Source organism: Octodon degus, unplaced genomic scaffold (assembly GCF_000260255.1).
Source record: "Octodon degus isolate 3935 unplaced genomic scaffold, OctDeg1.0 scaffold00225, whole genome shotgun sequence".
NCBI lineage: Eukaryota > Metazoa > Chordata > Mammalia > Rodentia > Octodontidae > Octodon > Octodon degus.
In genome coordinates, this window is record NW_004524801.1 from 1,835,513 (window position 1) to 1,855,972 (window position 20,460).

The 20,460-nt window shown below is 43.6% G+C and overlaps 1 protein-coding gene across 9 annotated transcripts in view; it reads right to left on the minus strand.

The window, feature by feature from the left end:
* Eva1c (eva-1 homolog C) overlaps window positions 1–20,460 on the minus strand; it is a 115,865-nt gene that overhangs the window by 93,503 nt on the left and 1,902 nt on the right. The window lies entirely within an intron of this gene.

Here is a 20,460-nt window from a genome sequence, read left to right on the forward strand (position 1 = left end):
TTTTGGAATGAGGGACCCACCCTATATTTTTATTTCTAACAATTCTGGGGACTGAATCCAGGCCCTTGTGCATGCTGGGCAAATGCTCTACAACTGAGCCACATGCCCAGTCCCCTCATGTTTTTGTTCTGCACCAGGCCTGGCAGCTGGTCATGACTGTGAAGAAGATGTCGAAGCAGCAAGTGTGGATGGTGGAGACTTGGGGCACAGGGAGAGGGAGGGCTGAGGCATGGCTGCTGGGTTTTGAGCTGGTGGTGCCACTTGCTTGGAAAATCCAGCACCAGAGAGTAGGCTTTATGATTCTGTTCTGCAGATGCCGAGTCTACCCTGCTGGCAGGGTATCTGGGTGAAATCCATGGTCAGAAGTTCTGAGAGTGACATGGTGGGGGGAAGACCAGCAAGCCACCCCTGCACATGGGTGGTGGCTGACCCCAGACAAATGGCTATGTGGCAATTGTGTGGCTCGGGACACTGGGGAAGGCAGACATTTAAGAGATGAGACAATACTGTTAAGAAAGCCTCTGGTAAAGGAGAGTGAGGCAGTGGGGGTGGTGGAAGACTGGTGTGAAGGACGGGGAGAAGATGCTATCAGCCAGGTACTTCAGGCCTGACCTGGAGGGTTCCTAGCACAGGTGACCTTGAGCAAACTGTTCAATACCTCTCTGATGCAGATGATCATTTATAAAATAAAGATGACAACACTCATCTCAGGGGGTCATGGTGGAGAACAAACGAGCATCTATAATGAAGCACTCCAACCTCTGCAGACTCCTAGGGCTGTTAGGCAAAAGCCTCCACAAACAGGTGGCTTGGAACAAGAATGACTGATTCACACTTCTGGGGGCCAGAAGTCTGAGATGAAGGTATAGGCTAGTCAGATTCCTTTTAAAGGCTCTAGGGAAAGATGAGCTCCAGATATTTCTAGAAGCTTTTAGAAGCTTCTAGGCTCAAGGCACTAGGACTCCAGGCTTCATATGACATCCTTCCTGTGTGCTTGTCTCTATGTCCAAGTTTCCCTGTTTGCAAGGACAGTGGCTACGTTGGATCAGGGCCTACCCCCATGACCTCACTTTAACTCGATTACCAAATAAGGTCACATTCTGAGGAGGTGCCTCGGGGTTAGGACACCAATATGACTTTTTTGAGGGGACATAATTCAGCCCACAACTCCTCTGCCAACATCAGCTTTAAATAAATATTCACCTTTATTGATATTACCTCCACTGCTTGTTGTTTTTGTCAAAAGCATGCGGAAGAGCTCAGCAAAGGGACTCTCTGAGGCTGGGAGCTCAAGCTTGTTGTGGCCACAGTCTCCACAACTGGTCCTTCTCCAGCAGCACCAGAAGCCCAGGTGAAGGTAAACAGATGAGATAAGAAGAAGAAACAAAGGAAAGGGAAAGACACATTCTGATAAGGAGCCCACAACAGCCCCAGGCAGATATATGGACAACTGTGCAGAGAGGGAAAACTGTTCATAGCCCTGTTCTCCATCACGTCTGCCCAGGACTCAACTGGAGCCCTGAGATGTCAGGAGGCCAAGAACAGCCCCCCATCTATCTTCAGCCACACACTGCTCCTGCACACACAGGGAAAAAAGCCAAGACTGGCTCCCTTCTGAAATCAGCCTATAGGTGTCAGTGAGAGAGGTCTTTGCCAGCAGCACAGGGCTGCCTCTGGCTGCCAAGCACTAGTCCTCCTGGAAATGGTAAGGACTGTGTCTGATCCAGAGATGAGCAGTAAACAAGGTGGCTTGCCAGAAGTGCCAAGTAGGGCATCACTTTAACAGAAATGATTCCTGGGGCCAATCTGGGAGCCATGGATCCTGGAGGAAAACACACAGGGAGCTGCAAGGTGAGCCAAACTTGGAAGGCGTTGCTCTGTTTTGGTACAGAACCGAGAAGGAAATGTTTATGGTGTAGCAGTGGCTCTGTGGCAGCCCTCAGTTGCAGCACAGGGGAGCAAAGCTGGCTCTTTCCACCTGAAGCCCCATCTAGACAGCGCTCCTCTCACACCATCCTAACACCACAGACTTCGATGCTGTCTTTCCCAGACCATTCCCCTTGCCAAAGCACCAGGCTCTAAGCCTTTCCTTCTTTCCTTCTTAAGGGGGAAACTTGCTTCAAGACTTGCTTGTCCTGAGTTCAAGACCCTACCAGCCTTGCTAAGCAGATGGTAAGGGAGGGGCCCATTAAGCTCAGGGAGGCAGGCTGATGGTGGATTCTTTGACCTAGAAGAGGCCTTCACCCCACCTCAACCAAATAATCAATGTTTATTTCAAGATAACACAGCGCGTGCCAGGGCATTCGTGTGGTGTGATGTGACCAGAACAAAATACTCTGGCTGTGACAATTCTGCCCCAAATGTGTAAGAATAGAATCAGAAATAAACATCAAGTGAAGGGGAATTCTATAAAATATATGCCATGTATTCTTCAAAAACATCATGTTAGGGAGAGAGAGAGAGAGAGAGAGAGAGAGAGAGAGAGAGAGAGAGAGAGAAAAGTTTTATTGAAGCCAGGATCCTTCAACCCCCTTCAAGTCTTTTTCAAAGATACCTCCAGTGACTTCAGGAAATCTCGCAAGGCCCCCATAGGGGGACAATTTCAACAGCTCCTAGTACTGCCCCCCCCCAGAACAAAGCTTTATTATTTGGGCCTTCGGGAAAACATTCAACATCAAAACTATATGGCCAAGACCAGTGTCACAGATGATAAGACTGAGGCACTGCTCCAGGTTAATGGGGCCTGCAGTTGCATGACAACTGAAAACAACATGTGATCTGGGACATTCAGTCAGCCATCCACGTCTGTAGGTTCTAAATCCATGGATTCAACCAACCACACATCAAAACTATTTCTAGGAAGGAACTGCATCTGTAGTAAATGCATACAGACTTTTGTCTTGCCTTTAATTTCTAAACAGCAGAGTGAAACTACTATTTACATAGAATTTACATTGCACCCAGTGGAATAAGTCGTCTAGAGATAACTTAAAACAAACAGGAGGATGTCATAAATTGGATACAAATATACTCCATTTCAGACAAGGGACCTGATTCCACAGAGAGTCCTGGACCCTGTCTCCCTGATACTGAAGGAAACTTTACATTTTGTGATAACTGGTGAAATCTGACCGATGCCTAGAGATGAGAAGATATGACTGTAGCAGGGAGAATTTCCTGGTTGTGATCACTGTCTTGATTGGAAGAATCCATCTGTGTTCTAAGGCACACATAGGGATATTTAGGCATGAAGGAGAACTTGTCTGTAATTTAGAGAAAAAAGAATAAGGCAAGTATAGTAAAATGGTAGTATTAGGGAGTTTGAGTGAAGGGTATAAAGGATGTCTTTGTATGACTTTTGCAATTTTTCTATGTCTGGAAAAATAGCAATAAGTATTGAACCTTGAATAAATAGATGTAAGAATATTTAGCATTTTCCAGCATGTCTCAGTGTTGGCTGCACATTAGAATCAATTCAAGAGCTTTCAGAAAACAGCAGTGCCCAGGCCCCAGCCCAGAGATTCAGATTTAATTAGCTTCTCTGTGAAGCCAGATGTCAGTATATTTGAAACACTTGGTAGATATGAACATAAGATATTTCTAGTGTGAGCCCCAAAGAATAATGAGTGGTTGATATTATCAGGTGAGAGAATTTTAGGCTGGGGACCTTCTGAGCTCCCCATTCAAGTGCTGACCCTGGGGGCAACTTGGTGACTCAAAATAGGAGTGCAGTTGTGAACTAAATCCTGCTACTAAGAAGTGGGGAGATCTTCGGTGAATCCCTTCTGTGTCATGCCTAGGTTTTCTCTACTGTGGAATGAGGACTAAAGGGATGTCTTACGAGGTTAAGGAGCATCTAGGATAGGGATGCCCAGCTCAACAACTCCAGGAACCTGGTCCCCACTGTGGCTTGCACACAGTATGACAGCTGAAATTCCAGTGACAACCAAATGGCAGAAAGGGATTTGAGTATCACTGACTGATTTCTGGCATTGCAGGCAGGCCCTGCCAGAGTCACACTGGCTCCCTGCAGTCCTCTCCTTTCACAAGTACTGAAGTCTGGGAGGGTTCTTGAGAAGGCAGCTGGAGAAGGCAGGTGGACACCAATTGTCTGCTAAGTCTCTACCTTGCAGAGAAAATGGGTTTACTTGGCTTATAGTTCTGATTCATTTAGCACCTGCACCTGGTAATGTCTTCCTGCTGGCTGTGCCCCAAGCCAGCACAGGACATCACATGGCAAAAGACAGGTGTCACACAATAGACTTAACCAAACTGGCTTTATGGAAGACCCATTCTCAAAATAAATCCTTAATCCATTAATCCATTCAAGAGAACAGATAATTACCTCTTAAAGGTCCCTCTTGGTTCCCTATCTTAATATCTCATAATGTGAATTAAATTGCAACCTGCCTTGTAGAGTAGATGAGCAATACTCAAACTGTAGCATCCAGCTCAGTGGAAAAGGTGACCTCACCAAAAGTTGCCACTCCAGGCCTGAGGCTCCACTCTGATCTCAGCTTCATCTAATGTTCTGCCCTAGATTTTCCCCAGGCTACACTGCCCAGAATGGAGGCGAAGAGCCACACTCAGCTCCTAAGCACTTGAGATGAGGCTGGTCTGAATTCACACGTGCCATAAGTGTGAAACACTCACTAGATCCCCCAGTCTTCAAAAAAGAAGAGATAAAATATCACTTTAATAGATTTTTTTAATATTGATTAGTGTTGAAATACAGTATTTTGGCTGGCCAAATAGATCAGTGGATTAAACCACCTGCAAGCAGGCACAGGGACTGGGGGTTTGATCCTCAGGCCTGCCATGCTGGCTCCAACCCCAGGGCATGCTGAGACCAGCAATTGAGACTGGACATGGTGGTGTGCACCTGTAATCCCAACCCTTGGGAGGCTGTGAACAGGCGGATCACTATGAGTCTGATCTAGTAGTAAGACCCTGAACACCCTGTAGACCCTTCCCTTAAAAAATAAAAAAAAGAAAGAAAGAAAAGAAAAAGAAAAAAGAAAGAAAGAAATATAGTATTTTGATATACTGGGTTAAATAAAATTGGCTAGGGAAGTTCATTTCACATCTTTACTTTCTCTATGTGGCAACTGTCATATTTAAGAGTACATAGATAGATTACACTATATTTCTACTAGGCAGCTCTATGCAAAAATTTGCATATTGTCCTTTGGTAACTTGCTTTCTTGGTGATAATTTTATTAAAGTCCAGGAAGAGACTGAGTGTGGTGGTGCATGCCTATAATCCTAGCACTGGGGAAGCTGAAAACAGGAGGATCACTACGAGTCTGAGCTGCATAGTGAGACCCTGTACCAGATAAAATAATAATAATGATAATAATAATAATAATAATAATAATAATAAAGTCCAGGAAGGATTTAGTATGCAATGAACCAGTCATGAGCCCTGAGTACTCTGTAGAATTCCCCTGTGGTTCTTCTGTAATTCCTGCAAATTCTCTCCCCCATCACTGAGATGTAGATATTATCAGACAATGTTCAATTCTTACAACTTGCTTGAGTACTAATAATGATAATTACACTAATTTACAAACTAACCTCCAACTGTGCAATTTTAACCTAGCCTATGAGATGAGTCACAAACATTTGACATTCTTTACAGTAAGGGTTCAATTAATACATCAGACTGCATAATCTCTACCTAATAATTTACCTTCCCACAGAAGAATATGCAAGTAATGAAGATGAATGGTACAGAGTAGACTTTCATTCTTTGATAAAAAGGATTGGCAATAATAAGTTGCATTCTAGAAGATTCCAGAAGGTTCACAGAAGACTGTAGTTTGGGGTTGGTTTGTATTGATCTTTGATATGTCATTGACTATCTCCTAATGATGAAACCCCCGGCTCATGTTTTTTTTTTTTTTCTTTTCAAAGTTTTATTGATAAACATATAGCAATGAGACAGTTTCAAATCAAATCGAAAGTACAGTTTCAACAAATAATACATTGCATATATTCTTCTTAGTGGTTAATTGCTGTACAAGATGCAGACTTGTGATCCTACTTACAAACACCATTAGAAAAAATCATTCTATTCATTAAGAGAATGCAACTATATATCTATCCTAACCACTTTCAATACACAGATACAAAATGGACATTCATAGTTATACCCCATTTTTTTTAAGTTCCGTTATTGAATATTATAGGTGTGTAAACTCAGCAAAATATTCTAAAAGAGACCAGTAGCCCATAATAGCATTGGGTCTTCTGTTTAACTGGCAATGCCAGAAATTATTGACCTGAGTCCCCCACAGCTCAACATAACAACATGGCTTTACTTCCTATATTTCATCTTCATACTTTTCTACTGGATGGTTAAGACCAAGGTAAAGCAGGACCTGTGCAACAAGAGTTGTAGCTTTTTGATCTGAGAAGGTCAGTGAAATGCCCTCAAGATTTATTCTGAGATCCTGTACCTCAGATTGTAGAACCTTTGTCAGTGTCAGCCATGTGGATGAGTCACGGCCAATGCTTGGCCAATGTGCTCTCTGTGAAAGCCTGAGAGAGTGTCTTCTCTCCATATGACTCTCCTTAGGCACACTCTACGTCATCGATCACTTTCCTCTTTGGCCCCACAATCTTCTTGATCAGAAAATTTGGGACACTACCGAGGTACATGACGTTACAGTACAAGTTCTCATATGTCCTGAGTCTTAACTGACCTTAGAAGACTAGGGCCAAAATATTGGCTTTCCTTGTAGCCCTCCTTTTTCTCTAATTTTGGTCTGCAAACTTAGGTTGTTAACCATCCAGAAGACAAGCTTATTGTTATTATCAAACGATTTAGGCTATCAAGCTTAACCTCACTATCTCACTGCATTTCAAACATCTTAGGCATAATAAGGAACAGGTATTTTTCATCAAGTATTGATATGTTGAACTTTAAGTCTCTACATAATATGATAAAAAAACATTTAAAAATTAGATTATATTTTAAAAATAGGATAAAGAATTCTATGCTTCTCATGTTTGCACATAAGTCCAAAAATCTCACATTATACAACCTTGAAGCAGGACAGTCCCACAATATTCCTTTTCCTGTCTCTTGCTTTCATTCACCACCCCCTTCTTCTTGAACATCCACCTACCCGAGAGACATCTTAGCAGTAACTGGCATGTCATGACAAGCAGCCCATATCCGGCTCATGTTTTAACTCCACACATAAAGGCAGTGAACTCAGAAAACTTCCCCTAGCCAGGGCTTACTCAGAGTAAATGGCCCACAGCACAGAAGGCCACATGGGTTTGTCCATATCTATGTCCAGAGATTGACCTTCTTGTTCAGAGTATGGTTTAGCCTTCAACCAGCCTGTTGTAAACCATGCTGTACATCATGGGGTTTCCATGTCAAATTTCCCAATGTGAAAAACTAGAAGGGGCTTCAGTGTAATATTCTGGAAACAAGAAGGAAACAGGTTGTTTTGCTGAGAATGGGTGATATTAGATATAGGATGTGGCCTGGCGATATAGCTCAGCAGCACAGGGCCTGCTTGGCAGCTGTGAGATCCTGAGTTAGATTCCCAGTATGAAGAAGGAAGAAGGAAGGGGAGGAGGAGGAGAGGGAAGAGGAGGAAGAGAAGGAGGAGCAGGAGGAGGCGGGGGAACCTGTATGTAGGATCCATATATGTGGTTTGAGTAGAAAGTTACCCCATTACATGGACAGTTGGCTGACATCTTGAGAAGTTTTCCCAGCCCAGAAAACTTCTATTGTCTATTTATGATTTAGAGGAATCCAGGGCTTGAGTATGATGCTCAGTTACTTTTTTAAATGAGTCTATAACATAATATTTACTAGAAGGAAAAGCAAGAGAGGAGGAGAACCAAATGTGGACTCTACATAAAACATAGAAGTGGTGAGAAAAATCACTGCCCACTGTTCAATCTCTGGGGAAGAAAAGCAGGAAAGAGTATTTTCACATTGAAGTTTTCTGGTATCTGCACCCAGAAGTAAGATCTCACAGTCCTGCTTGGGTGAGGCACTGGAAAAAGTCAGTAACACCTTTAGGCCCGCATTTGCAAAACTATGTTGAGAAAATTATATATTTGTTGACACAGAATTAACATCCGTGGATTCAACCAATATTAGGGGGAAGATCTGTGTCTGTGTTGAACATGCACAGACTTTTTCTTGTCATTTATCCCAAAGCAATACATTATACCAACTATTTACATAGCACTTTCAGCATTATGAATAATCTAGAGATAAGGTAAAGTATAGAGGAGGAACTGTGTAGGCTCTGTGCAAGTATTTATGCAAGGACTTGCGCATTTGAGGGTTTGGGCATCTGAGGGAGTTCATTTAAGAATGTGATAACTTTTTATCAAGAAGGTGTCAAGAGAATAGATGCTTTGGTGTCTTATTATGAGCTGATTCTGAAAACTGAGGTTCTATGGTAGCAAAATGAGCAGAGACAAGAAAATGAATCAAGCCCTCCTGTTGGATGGCATTCTTACATCACCCACTCGAAAATTAAATCTGAAACAGAGTTCTGACAGGCCTGCTATTTTCTTCAGTGCCAAGAGCCACACAATAGACCTTTTTTTTTTTTAACAAAGCTCTTAAAATGCTTGGAAATTCAGATGGACTGAGTCATGAAGCTGTACAAATACTGCACACCCATTCCTGCTGGTGCCCTGTTCACTCTCTTGGAAACAATACTGTATTTTCTGGGTTTGGCAAAAGGAGAGTTATTTTAAGTAGAGTTGTGACTTGCCTTGAAGGGAAGGCTGGGTGGAGCAGGGTCTGAAAGTGGGAGCTGTCCTGAGGCCTTGTGACCTCTAGGATGAGGCAGTGGCTCTCTTTTCAGAAGAATGTGGGACTCTCCTACTCAAGGTGATCCTACCATTGTGCTTGGTTCCATGGCCATGCGAGCTCTAAACATGCCCAATAAGTGTACAGTACACCTCACAGAGCATGCACTCTTACACAAAGTAGCACATACCTGTATGGGTGAGGCGGGTCAGGTATGCACAAAGGGGCAGGAAGAGTGCAAGGAAAGAGAGAAGAGGAGACACCAAGCAGAAGACCTCAGTACAGTTGCCACAACTTTCCTCTACCCTGCCTTGTACTGAGAATAGAACCAGGGCCTTTGCTCTGAGCTACATCTGAAACTCTTCTCTTATTTTATTTTTTATCTAAGACTGCTAAGTTGCCCGGGCTAAGTTTGAACTTGAGATCCTTCTGCCTCAGCCCCTCAGAAGGCTGGAATTACAGTGGGCCACCATGCCCAGCTTCTCTGCCTTTTTAAAATTTTAAATAAATTGTCCTGCCTCATGCCATTGTTTCACTGAGACTTCAGAATAACTGAGATGTGTCACAAATGCATCCCAATTGATTCCTGGGACTTGTCTAGCTTCAAGGTTGAAGACCTCTAAGGAGCAGTGTTTCAGTTTGACATTAATGATAATAAATGCCTTAAAGAAAATACAGGATGAAGGTCCCTTGGGCTGGAGAAGGCAGGCTGGGCTTGAGGATGAGAGCCACAGAGCTGCACCACGGGACTCCTCATTGAACTCTGCCTTTGAAACAGTGTTCACTTTCTTTAGCTTACAAAAGTGAGCACCAGTCCTCCAGCCTAACCTAGGGTTCCTCAACCTTAGCTCGAGGACTGCTAGAGACGTACGCGCTGTCCTGGGACTAGATGATTCTCAGTTGTGAGAGCCACTACAGGTGCTGTCAGATGTACAGCAGTATCCTAGATGCCACACCCTGGATTCCAGCACCACCACCACCCAAAGCTCTGGTGTCTCCACAAATAAAATAAAATTGCCTCCAGACCTTACCAGACATTCCTGAGGGACTCTTGATTGAGAATCACTGGTGCTGACTAAGCATTCAGAAAAGCTCAATTTTCATTGGCTAACGTTAGTCAACCACTCTAGAAGCCATATAGCACTTTGGGTGAATGTTATCAAACCCAAATAACCTTCCTTGACTTGGCAGAGAGAAACACAGAGGTCCACGATGAAGGAAGACCTTTTGCTTCAAAGTGCTGTTTATGGCTTTATAGAGCCATAACACTATTTAAAAATAGTCCCAGTGCTCTCAACATAAAAGGGAAATAACCAGGAAATCAGAAGCAAAGCATCTTTGAGCTTGAGCCCTGAAGTTGAAAGAGGCAAAATAGGCAAGAAATCAAGGTGTGCTCAGCGCGCAAATCTGTAATTCCATACAGCAGCACCTGCAGCCTTAGGGTCTGGGCGACCCCGTCTCTCCCAGAGGTAGAGGAACACACTACTCTGCTCCCAGTCTGACCCATCCCCAAAATAGTTCATACCGTTTGCTTTGAAAGGAATGTTTCAGCACTCAAGTCCCTGAAAATTGAAAAGGATGTTTTAAAAATGAATGTTCCTTCATTTTACAAGCAAATAGACAAACAGAAGCACATGAACTAAAATGTGGCTCGGTGCACTATTTTTTTTTTTTTTAATGGAAAGGGATTGTAAAACTGTGCGTTCCTCAGAGCAGATCCCTCAAGAGTTGTCCAAGTTAGCTTTCCACATCAGCTCACATGTTCTCATTTGCACTGTCTCCCTTCCAACAGGTACAAAGAGAAAAGCACTCTGTGACCTGAGTCCCTCCTGTGGCTTGGGCCTGGACGATGATTTATGATTTCTAAGCCTGAGAACTTCGGAAGCTGCTGAACATGAAAAGAATAAAAATCTTCTAAGTCAAGAGAAAGAAAAGGAGATGACTTGGTAGCACAGTGTGGGCTTCTAAGACTCTGAAACACTACTCTGAAAGCTGTCACAAGCAAGCATTGCGTGGGACCTTGCAGACAAAAAGGGTTATTTTATCCAGATTATTCACCCACATTGCCAGGGAAAAGGGACTCATTTGTAATCATCAAAGGAATGCTGACAGACTTGAAATGGGATTACACTCTATTATACTCATCCAAATTAAAGATTTGTTTTGAAGATCATTCTTAGATTTCTTCCTCCATGCTCCTCCAACCTCAAATGAGGCCATTTGTATTCACGGGACATCTGAGGCAGACATGGAATCAGACTGTTCGCAAACATATATTGCAGACCTAGTAGCCTGAGTTTTAAATTTTATTGTTGCCTCATTTTCTGTACATGCAAAATCTGGCTCTCAGGTCAAAATGAGCTGTGTTACTGGAGGAAGGTTCAACGTCCGAGGTTTGAGTGAGCACATGATACAAGTGTTGGAGAGAACGCGAGTCAGAAATACATAGAGAAATGGACAATCTATGCACACATAGAGTTGTCTGGCAGCTGTGTGGCCATTCTACTAACCCCCAAGTTCCAAGATCTGTGGTTTGCTCACTATGTTAGAGTCTGTGACATGCCAATGTATTGTTTACTAAATAATAACTCCTTTGTTACTACTTTTATATTCATGAACCCACCAAAGCAGGCTCTCCCAAGACAGGAATGACACTATGGAGCCCTGTTTCATACCCAGAATGGTAGATGGTACTTAAGACACTTTAGAATTTCTCCTGTTTTATCTAACAGAACCGTCACTGGTAGTGACCTTGGAACTGCAGTGGCCCTGGAGAAGACACTTGGGTGCTTCGGGCTGGAAGGTGTAAGTCAACGCAAGAAGGCCAGACATGATAGAGCACACCTGTAATCCCAGAACTCAGGTGGCTGAGGCAGGAGGATCATTGTGAGTTTGAGGCTAGCCTGCACTACAAAGTGAGCTCAAGGTCCGGCTTGAATCTCATAGTGAAACCGTGTTTCTAAAAGACAAAATGAAAGTCAATAGAAGGGCTCATGTGGGTCAAGGATAAGGTGACTTTAGCTCCTAAACCCCACAAGATATGTGAGAGGCCATGTCTTCCAAATTAGAGATATCACTCTCTAAGTAGGAAGGCAAAGCAAGGAACATGGGGAAAGCACATTAAAAGTTGAACCATCTCTTTGCTAACCATTTCTTTTCTTTCTGTCTCTTGCATTCTTTCTAGACTTACTGTCCTTCCTCAGTAAGTACATTCTTCAATAGTTTTTTTTTTCAGTAAAAATTTACTAGTGGTAAATTTATCTTTATATTCACCCTTTGAAATACTTCAGCTATGTGTGCAGTTCTACAATGACAAGTTGTTTAGGGGTTTTCCCCTAAAGAACCTGGAGATACTATTTCTCTGACTTCTGGCCCCATTGCTATTGTTGGAAAGATTTTGCAAAGCACATTTTTTTTCTCAAATTCCATTCAGGGAGACCCTCATTTTGTCTGTTGTATATTACAGGTTTAATATGATACATCTACAAATTATTTACCTTGCTTAGGATGCTTGAGTCAGAATCTTTCATCAATTCTTGAAAATTAATTACAGGATACCAACACTTTGTGTATTTCTTTTCCCTCATTTTCTCTAATCTGTCTTTCTGAAATGTTAATCAGTATATGTTGAATTTTCATTCCATCCTCCCTGTCTTATCAATTTTCTTCCATATTTCCATGTCTTTATCTCTTTTGTTTCATCTTTGATAATTGTCCTAGCTTTATTTTCCAGGTCGCTGTTTCTCAATTCACTACATCTAACCTGCTCTTTAACTATCTATCAAGCATTAAATTTCAATCTATAGATTTTTCACACTAGTAGACATATATGAATTTTTTTTCAAACACACTTCCTCTTAATAGCCTTTCATTCTTTTCTCATGTGAAGATTGTCCTGTGTCTCATAGAAACTCTACTGTTGCTCTTGCTGACTGCTGCTTATATAATGTACTTTGGATTTTGCATTCATGGTCTGTAGGATTTCATCCCAGGAATCTTATAGAGCCTGTGTGGAAAACTTTCTCATTCAGGGAGCATCTTGGTGTTTCTCTTATGGGACATCTTTGTCAGTTTCTCAGTTTAGTTTTCCCTGTAAAGGTAATATAGTTACACATTCTCAAGAGAAAGTTGAGAATGTGTAATCCTCAGCCCAGACTAAGATGAGTTTCCTCGTCATCAGGGCTGGTTTGTTTCTCAGCCAGCATTTTATGTCGGAGAAGCCCTACAAGGTCACACCTTGTTTGCAGAGCTCTTTATTCCTATTCATTGCTTTTCTGTGGTCTAGTGCCTTGTCTTGCTGCCCTCATGCACCTGTAAAACCTTGACTGTTGACACCATCAGACAGCCCCGGTGTGAACATGGGGTCAGCACTAGCTAACTTCTAGAGTTCTCAGCTTTCTCTTCATTTTCTTCCCCCTGGGTATTGCTCACATTTACTCATTCATGTACTCATTTAAGGGATGTTTGTTATATTTTATTCAGTAGGTCTGGGTATTTTGTGGGGAACTAATTTCAGAATAATTCAGCTCTTTCTTTATAAATTCTTCAAGGCAGGATGGTGTCATCTATGACAGACACGGAATGAGCAATATCTGTAAGTTCTAGGACAGATTTAGCTCTACTAGATTAAGTAAAAACATTATAGTCTAAAGCAATATCTCAATGAAAACAGTTACCTATGGGAGACAAGAGGACGATTAAGGCTTAATTGGCCTCCTCTGTGCCACAATGGAGCAAGGCATCACACGGGGAGGTTCCAGAGAAAACTTACACAGCTGGGAGTAAGTCGTTACCTCAGCTTGTACTAATGGGCCATATAGGCAGATGAATTGTGCTTTACTTTAATTGCTTGTGCCCTTGCTTGAGTGAATAAAAGTAGCCCGGGTCAGAGGCTTAGGGCTCCTCTTCTGACTAGAGGCAAGAGCCCCCTGGCTGCCTGTCTCTTAAACTAACTGTCTCTCAGTAGTTCTCGTTGGCCCCCAGCTCAGGGGAACGCAGTAGCAGGACTTGGTCCCTACAAGTGGTGCATGGGCGGGGGGAGCTCAGAGGAGTGGGCTTCTTCCCTGTGGGTGTCACCTGGGGCAGGATCTGTGACCAGTGGCTTAGCTGCTACAACTACGTATGATTATTTTCTCTCCTTAGTATTAGGAAAACTGCCTGGACTCAAATCCTTAAAAGTTACTTAACCTCTCTTTGGCTCATTTTCTTCAGTTTTTTATAATAGTAATAAAGATTAAATCATTTAATGAACATGAAGTTATTTGAACAGTGTTTGGTATACAGTGATTTACATGCCTGATAAAACAAAGGTATTTTTATCTCACCAGTGTCTCCTACCGTACTGGGACAGAGGTGTAACTGGACATGGTGCACCCATAGGCCCAGTGAAGGCCGCACAGGACAAGGTGTCCCCTCTCTCTTAAGACAGAAAGTGTTAGGGTCACTTCATCAGCCACTTTCCCATCTAAGATCCCCCTTTGGTAGTACTATTCTGGTGACTAGGATTTCTGTTCCTAAGACAAGTGATTTCATTACAGAAAGATATGAGTGCACCAGCTCTACTACAAGAGACAGAGAATATCATCAAACACTGGAGTGCCCTGTCCCGCCTTCTTAATCCACTGCTTAGCTTGAACAGTGCATGGTGGGACTTTTGAAACTTGGTGGGTACTGAGTTCAAACCCTGACTCTTAAGTCCTAGTGGCAGCTATGGGGCTGGCGAGGGGAGTAGGCAAGGTCCACAAAGGAGCGAGTGATGGGACAGCTTCTCCACGTGCACATTCCCCTCAAACTAGTGCTCTTCCAAGAGTGCTAGGGGTGCTAAGCTGACAGACACGGATCTTTACAGTTTCAAAATCATGACCTCATGAGTGAAAGTAATGTGGGAGTATTTCTCTAATGTAGATTTGTTCATAAATTACACACTGTTCTGGATAAATTGAAATGTCAATTATAAGTAAAACTTAATTTTTTAAAAGGTGAGACAATAAATAATCCTTCATCTGCTTGGATCCCATATTCATGGATTCAACCAACTGAAGATCAAAAATATCTTTTAATTACATCTCTTCTGAACATGTACAGACTTTTTTTCTTGTCACAATTCCCTGAGTAACACATTATAATAATAACGTACATAGGGCTATGGTTTTGATCTAGAATGTCCCCCTAAAGCCTCGGGGGTTCAGAGCTGGGACTTCGGCAAGATGAATGGATCATGATGGTACAGCTGACTTGCTGTTACGAGATGCCACTTGGTTGGACGTGGGCCACTGAGGGGTGTGACCTGGAAGGGTGTGTCCTGAGCACCATCGTGCTCAGCTCTCATGGTGGGGCATTGCCACCGTGCCCTTCCAAACTAGATTTACCCAACTGTGGACTGAATCCTCTAAAAACCAGACCAAGTTAAACCTCTGCTCCTTTGAGCGATGGGTGTTGGGTGATCTGTTGCAGCCCTGAGAAAGTGACTAAGACACACAACATGTATGTCATATTAGATAGTGTGAGTAATCCAGAGATGACTCAGAGCATGCAGGAGCACTATATCCCTGGTATGTAGGCAATATGTTATTTTCTGTAAGAAACTTGAGCATCTGAGAGTTGAGATACCCACAGGAGGTCTGGAGCCACCCCCAGGATGTACTGAGGGATGCCTCTAGACAAACCTAGAAGCTCTAACACATTCTTCCTATATTCCAGTGCATGGTGTGCAGCTGTACCCACTAGGGAATGACTGTGATGGAAAGATGGCGAAGGATGGAACAGAATGGGTCCGTTTCCTCGATAGGCCACAAGCTTCAGAAGGCTCTCCATGAGCTACCTAGAGAGGTTACCCCATTTGTGGTGCCTTTGTTCCAATCTTGTTTTCAGATCCGCTCCAAGGTCAAGACTGGGGCTGGAGGTTTCCTCTGCCCTGCTGCCTCGCTAGGTGGTCTGAGATAAGTTAGCTGCCCTTTGAGTTGCTTTTCCTTAGGAAGTGAGACTAAATCCTTGCCACATAGGGTTGTGATGAGGGTGAAGGCAAATAACACTGAGCTCAATTAATTTTGACTCTTTCCTTTATGTTTCTTCCCTGAAACTGCTGCTAGGCTGCCCTTTCCCATAGAGCACCTGGGAGACCGAAGCTATAAATAACAGCACCATTCACGCACAGAGACACCTCTTCCCTGCCTCCAAAGGAGCAAACAGGGCATTTCTCAGATGTAGTCACTTTCCATGGAAACAGACAAGCGGTTTTGGCATTCACTCTTCCTGTCTCTTCCCCTGTGACAGCTGGAAACCTCTTTCAGATGTTTGGCTTGCTTTTCTTTAGTTACCAGCTGCTTTTTCATCCCATAAACTGTTTTACAGGGATGATAACCCCAAATGAAAGAATGGTTTAGTGCAGGCATAATAAAATGCAGAGATGTACGTGTGTTTGTGCATGTGTGTGTGTGTGTGTGTGTGTGCGTGTGTGTGTGTGCATGCGCACATGTATATGTGCTGGGAAGTAGTGACAGACAACAAGACAAGCTGGGAAAATACAGTCCTTGTCTCCCAGCTGCTGAGCCTTGGGTTAGGGGGTGCAGGAGACCCCTGGCCAGCTGTACTTGTGTGTCCCTAGATGCATGGGTACACAGATAGCAGACAGCCCTTCCCTCTGCACCCTAGGCTAGTGGTCCTCAACTCTAGCTGCACATTAGAGTCCCCTGGAGAGCTTTAGAAAACAGAACAAGGTCTGGCTGTTCCTGGGTCAACTAGACGGGAAGCCCTGGGGCACAGCTGAGTACCCATAAGCTGTTTAGTCTCCCAGTCCCTCTATGTGCTTCCATGTCACACAATATTTAAAAGTAAAGTAAGAAATGGACAGTTGTGGCCCTGCAATCAGGAGCTAGCCCCCAAGCAGAACTCCTAAATCCATTGAATCACCATCTTCCCACATCCTGCAATTCCTGGCTAGTAAAAGAAGGAGCCAACAGTCATGTTTATGTGTTGGGACATAAGTGATATATGCTCTAGGCTGAGTTGTGTCCCACCAAGATTCACATGTTGGAGTCCTAAGCTCCAGACCTTTGAATGTGACTATCTTTGGAGGTGCAGTCTTTAAAAAGGTGATTAAGTGAAAATGAGGTCATTAGCATGGGCCCTGCTCCAATATGCTTGGTGCCCTTATTAGAAGAGATTAAGACGAGACACACACTCACATGAGGACCATGAGAAGTTCCAACATGCAGACAACCAGCTACAAGCCAAGCAAACACCACATGCTTCTTGCCTTGGCGTCAGCCACTTATGCACTGAATCTTCTAAAAACCAAACCAAAAGAACCTCTTTTCCTTTGAGCGACAGTGTTGGGTATTTTATCTCAGACATCACCCTACCAACACCCTGATCTTGGGCTTCCAGTCTCCACAACCGTGAGAAAGTAAATTCCTGATGTTTATGCCACCCAGACTGTGGTGCTTTATTATGGCTGCCGGAGAAAATGAGTACAATCTGGTACCAAGTACCACCCATTGCTTGCTGGGGGTCCTGATGGCAGAGAGCAGGGCGTCAGCCCAGGGCACTACTTCCCTCATACAATGACCTTTCCTGGAGGCCTCGGGACATAAAAGATCTTACAAGGGTCTCCATTTTCCTTGTTCCCATCCCCTCTCCCTCTGGCTTCTCACACTCTCTGCTATGTGTAAAAACAGGATGAAACCAAATGTGCAAACACAAGGACAGGACTACTTTCCTCAAAGTTGGGAGGGCTCCTTAAAAACTCAAGTGACAACTCAACCAACTATTCTCTTTTTCTTTCTTTCTTCTTCTTCTTCTTCTTTTTTTTTTTTTTTTAATGTATCTAGGACAGGGTCTACAGGGTCTCACTATGTAGATCAGACTCATAGTGATTCTCCTGTTTTCAGCCTCCCAATTACTGGGATTACAGGCACATACAATCACGCCCAGTCTCAAGTAAACTCTCAGCATGCCCCAGGGACAGGGTTGGCACTGCATGCCTGGGATTGAACCCTGGCCACTGTGTTCTGCCTAAGCAGGTACTTTTAGTCTGCTGAGCTATCTGGCTGGCCCTGTTCTCCTTTTCTTCACTCTCACCCTCCCCAGCCCTACTTTGAGCTCAACTTCTTTGAGGAAAGAAAGGAAAGAAATAGCGAAGGAAGAGAAGACCCAGATTGCCTGCATCTGTGAAATAACAGAATGAAACTACCCAGAAGTTTAACAACTATTGAGTAACCATCACAAACTAAGCCCAGAAACCCACCGAAGCCTGGTCTTTAAGGCAAGGCAAATGTAGAGAATCCATTCTTTCTTATAGCAGGGACCCCAAGAGGTAACCTACCCTCCTCTCAGCTCCTTGACTTGGTTTCTAAACAAAGGGGAAAATTGCTTTCTTTAAAAAAAATCTATGATCAGCTTGGACCCTTCAGGCTAAATCCTCAATTTGAAGATGCAATCAAAAGAACAGAAAACTACATCCCAAAGACAGAAATGGATAAAAGCCAACCACATTTGAGGATGGGCTTAAGGATCAGAGGCACTAATTTTGCATGCAGCATTCTTGCCTTCCCTGAGATCCGTTTTTAATGCAGTGATGATAGCCTTCCAGTGGCCGCTGGCAGCATCTCAAAATGTTCAGGGACTAGAGAGAAGAGGGTGTTTGGGGAGCCTGTGTCCCAGGAGGCTTGGAGGTGATTAGCACAAGTCACGAGGGTGGAGGGGGAGGAGGGCTGAGATGCAGCCTCTGGGTTATTAAGAGAAGTGATGCTGGAATCCCCAGGGGGGAAAAATCAATGACCCAAGAAAAGGACACCAGCTGACAGGTTCAGACCAAGGCTTACACAAGAGTTGCAAAAGAGAGAAAGGCATAAGTAACTTTCCCAAAGTGCTCAGCTGGTTTCCTGAGCAGCCCCGTACTGTACAGACTATGGCTGGGACCCCTGACATTTTGACACTTTCTTTTACATGGATACAACATCCTCCCTTCTCCTTTGCTGGGCAAGGGGGTCCCAAGTTCCCACCATCCTCCACTGGTTTTTGATGTTTTCCTTATTTAGAAAACAAGCGAGTGTCTGCATTGTCAGACACACTTTAGCCCTCAGCTATTGTTGTAAGGCTCTGCGGGGGAGGGTCTGCTGTCTCAGTATAAGCTTCTGTTCCATTTCTATACACTCTGCCAAGTTAATAAAAAGAAACTGGACTGCCTGTCCTCAGGAAATCAGGCAGCAAGCTTTGAGGCCACAGGGAATTACATGATCAGGATCTGCTGCTTCAAACAACACATCTAACTGGGCTAAGACTGATATTTTTGGTACTTAGGAATTTCTCTGCAGTTTCATCACACAGCTTGGGGTCCCTAAAGGGTCTTTAAGTTTTAAGACATATGAGCCAGCCTTGGAGGTCTTCATCTTTCTGTCTTGCTGAGGCATTTCTAATATCTCCCCAGCCCCACATTATACAGAATCTGGGTTTGAACTTGAGTGTGACCATGGTTTGAGGTTTGAAAGGACCTTGTGTCTTTTCATGTCCCTAGAAAAGATCCCTGAAACTTTCTCAGGTCCCTGGAGAGCTACTCAGATCCGAGGGGAAACGGAACCTGGCTGTGGATAGACCTGGCAACATCACCCCCTGCTGCTGGCTTCTGGAGTTTGAAACCTTGGAAATAGGGTTCACATGGGAAGCAGAAAGAAAAGGCTTTTATCATTTTTATTTTTTGGAAGAACCTGCGTCAAAGCATCCCTTCCTTAGGGTGTAGCCTCCCAGTTTGATACCTCAAATTCACTCTTACACAATTGCCACACATAGACAAACAACTTTAGACTTGGTAACCTATTAGATTGTTGTGAGTATTGCAACTGCTTCCCTAAAGAAACAAACCGTAAGTGTCTATTATCTGTGAAAACAACCTAATGGTGACACTGAAATTTGCCTGAAGCAGTATTTGTTCAGTGACAATGATGTCACTAGATGTCAGCTTTTCATTCTTGCTTTACAATAGAATGAGACAGTTGGTAGAACTTAGGCTGCTCACTACAGCTTAAAGCAGCACATACCAAGCTTTTCTAACGGCCAAGAAAGTTCTATTACAGAAAGAAAATGGGGGAGGGGAGAGAAAAATAAATAGTGCTTGAAAAACCTGATGCATTTCCCCAGCACATTTACCAGTGCATTTTGATCCTCTGGGGTTTGATTTTAAGGGCCACAGTTTGCTTGCCAAATAGGCATATCTTGGCTCCTTTCGCCAGGCAGGAACACTGCCTTGATATAAAATATTCAGAGCAAAGAACCTCTGACCTAAGGGCTCTCAGCTAACAATGACATTCTCTGTAAGTAAATCAGAAACCCAACTCAGCGGAGGCTTTGCCAGTGTTCCTGGCCAAGTACTAGTCTACTGCACAAATAGGACCACAGTGACGCCTTACACCTTGAGTCTGCTGCAACAGACCCTGCACCAGGGTCTCTGCAAGGCCTGGACTTGCCAGAAGATTCCTGGAGACTGCAGGGTGTGGGACTCAGAGCCACTTGCTCAGCTGAGCTCTGGAAAGGTATGAGCCTCCAGTTCTGCCTGATGGAGACCCAGGGTCCTCAGTGGCAAGGAGATGTGTCCCCTTAATCAAGTGTAAGCATATGTTCTTAGAGCCATCAGCAACCACAAACTTTCTTTCACTATTCCAGGCCACACT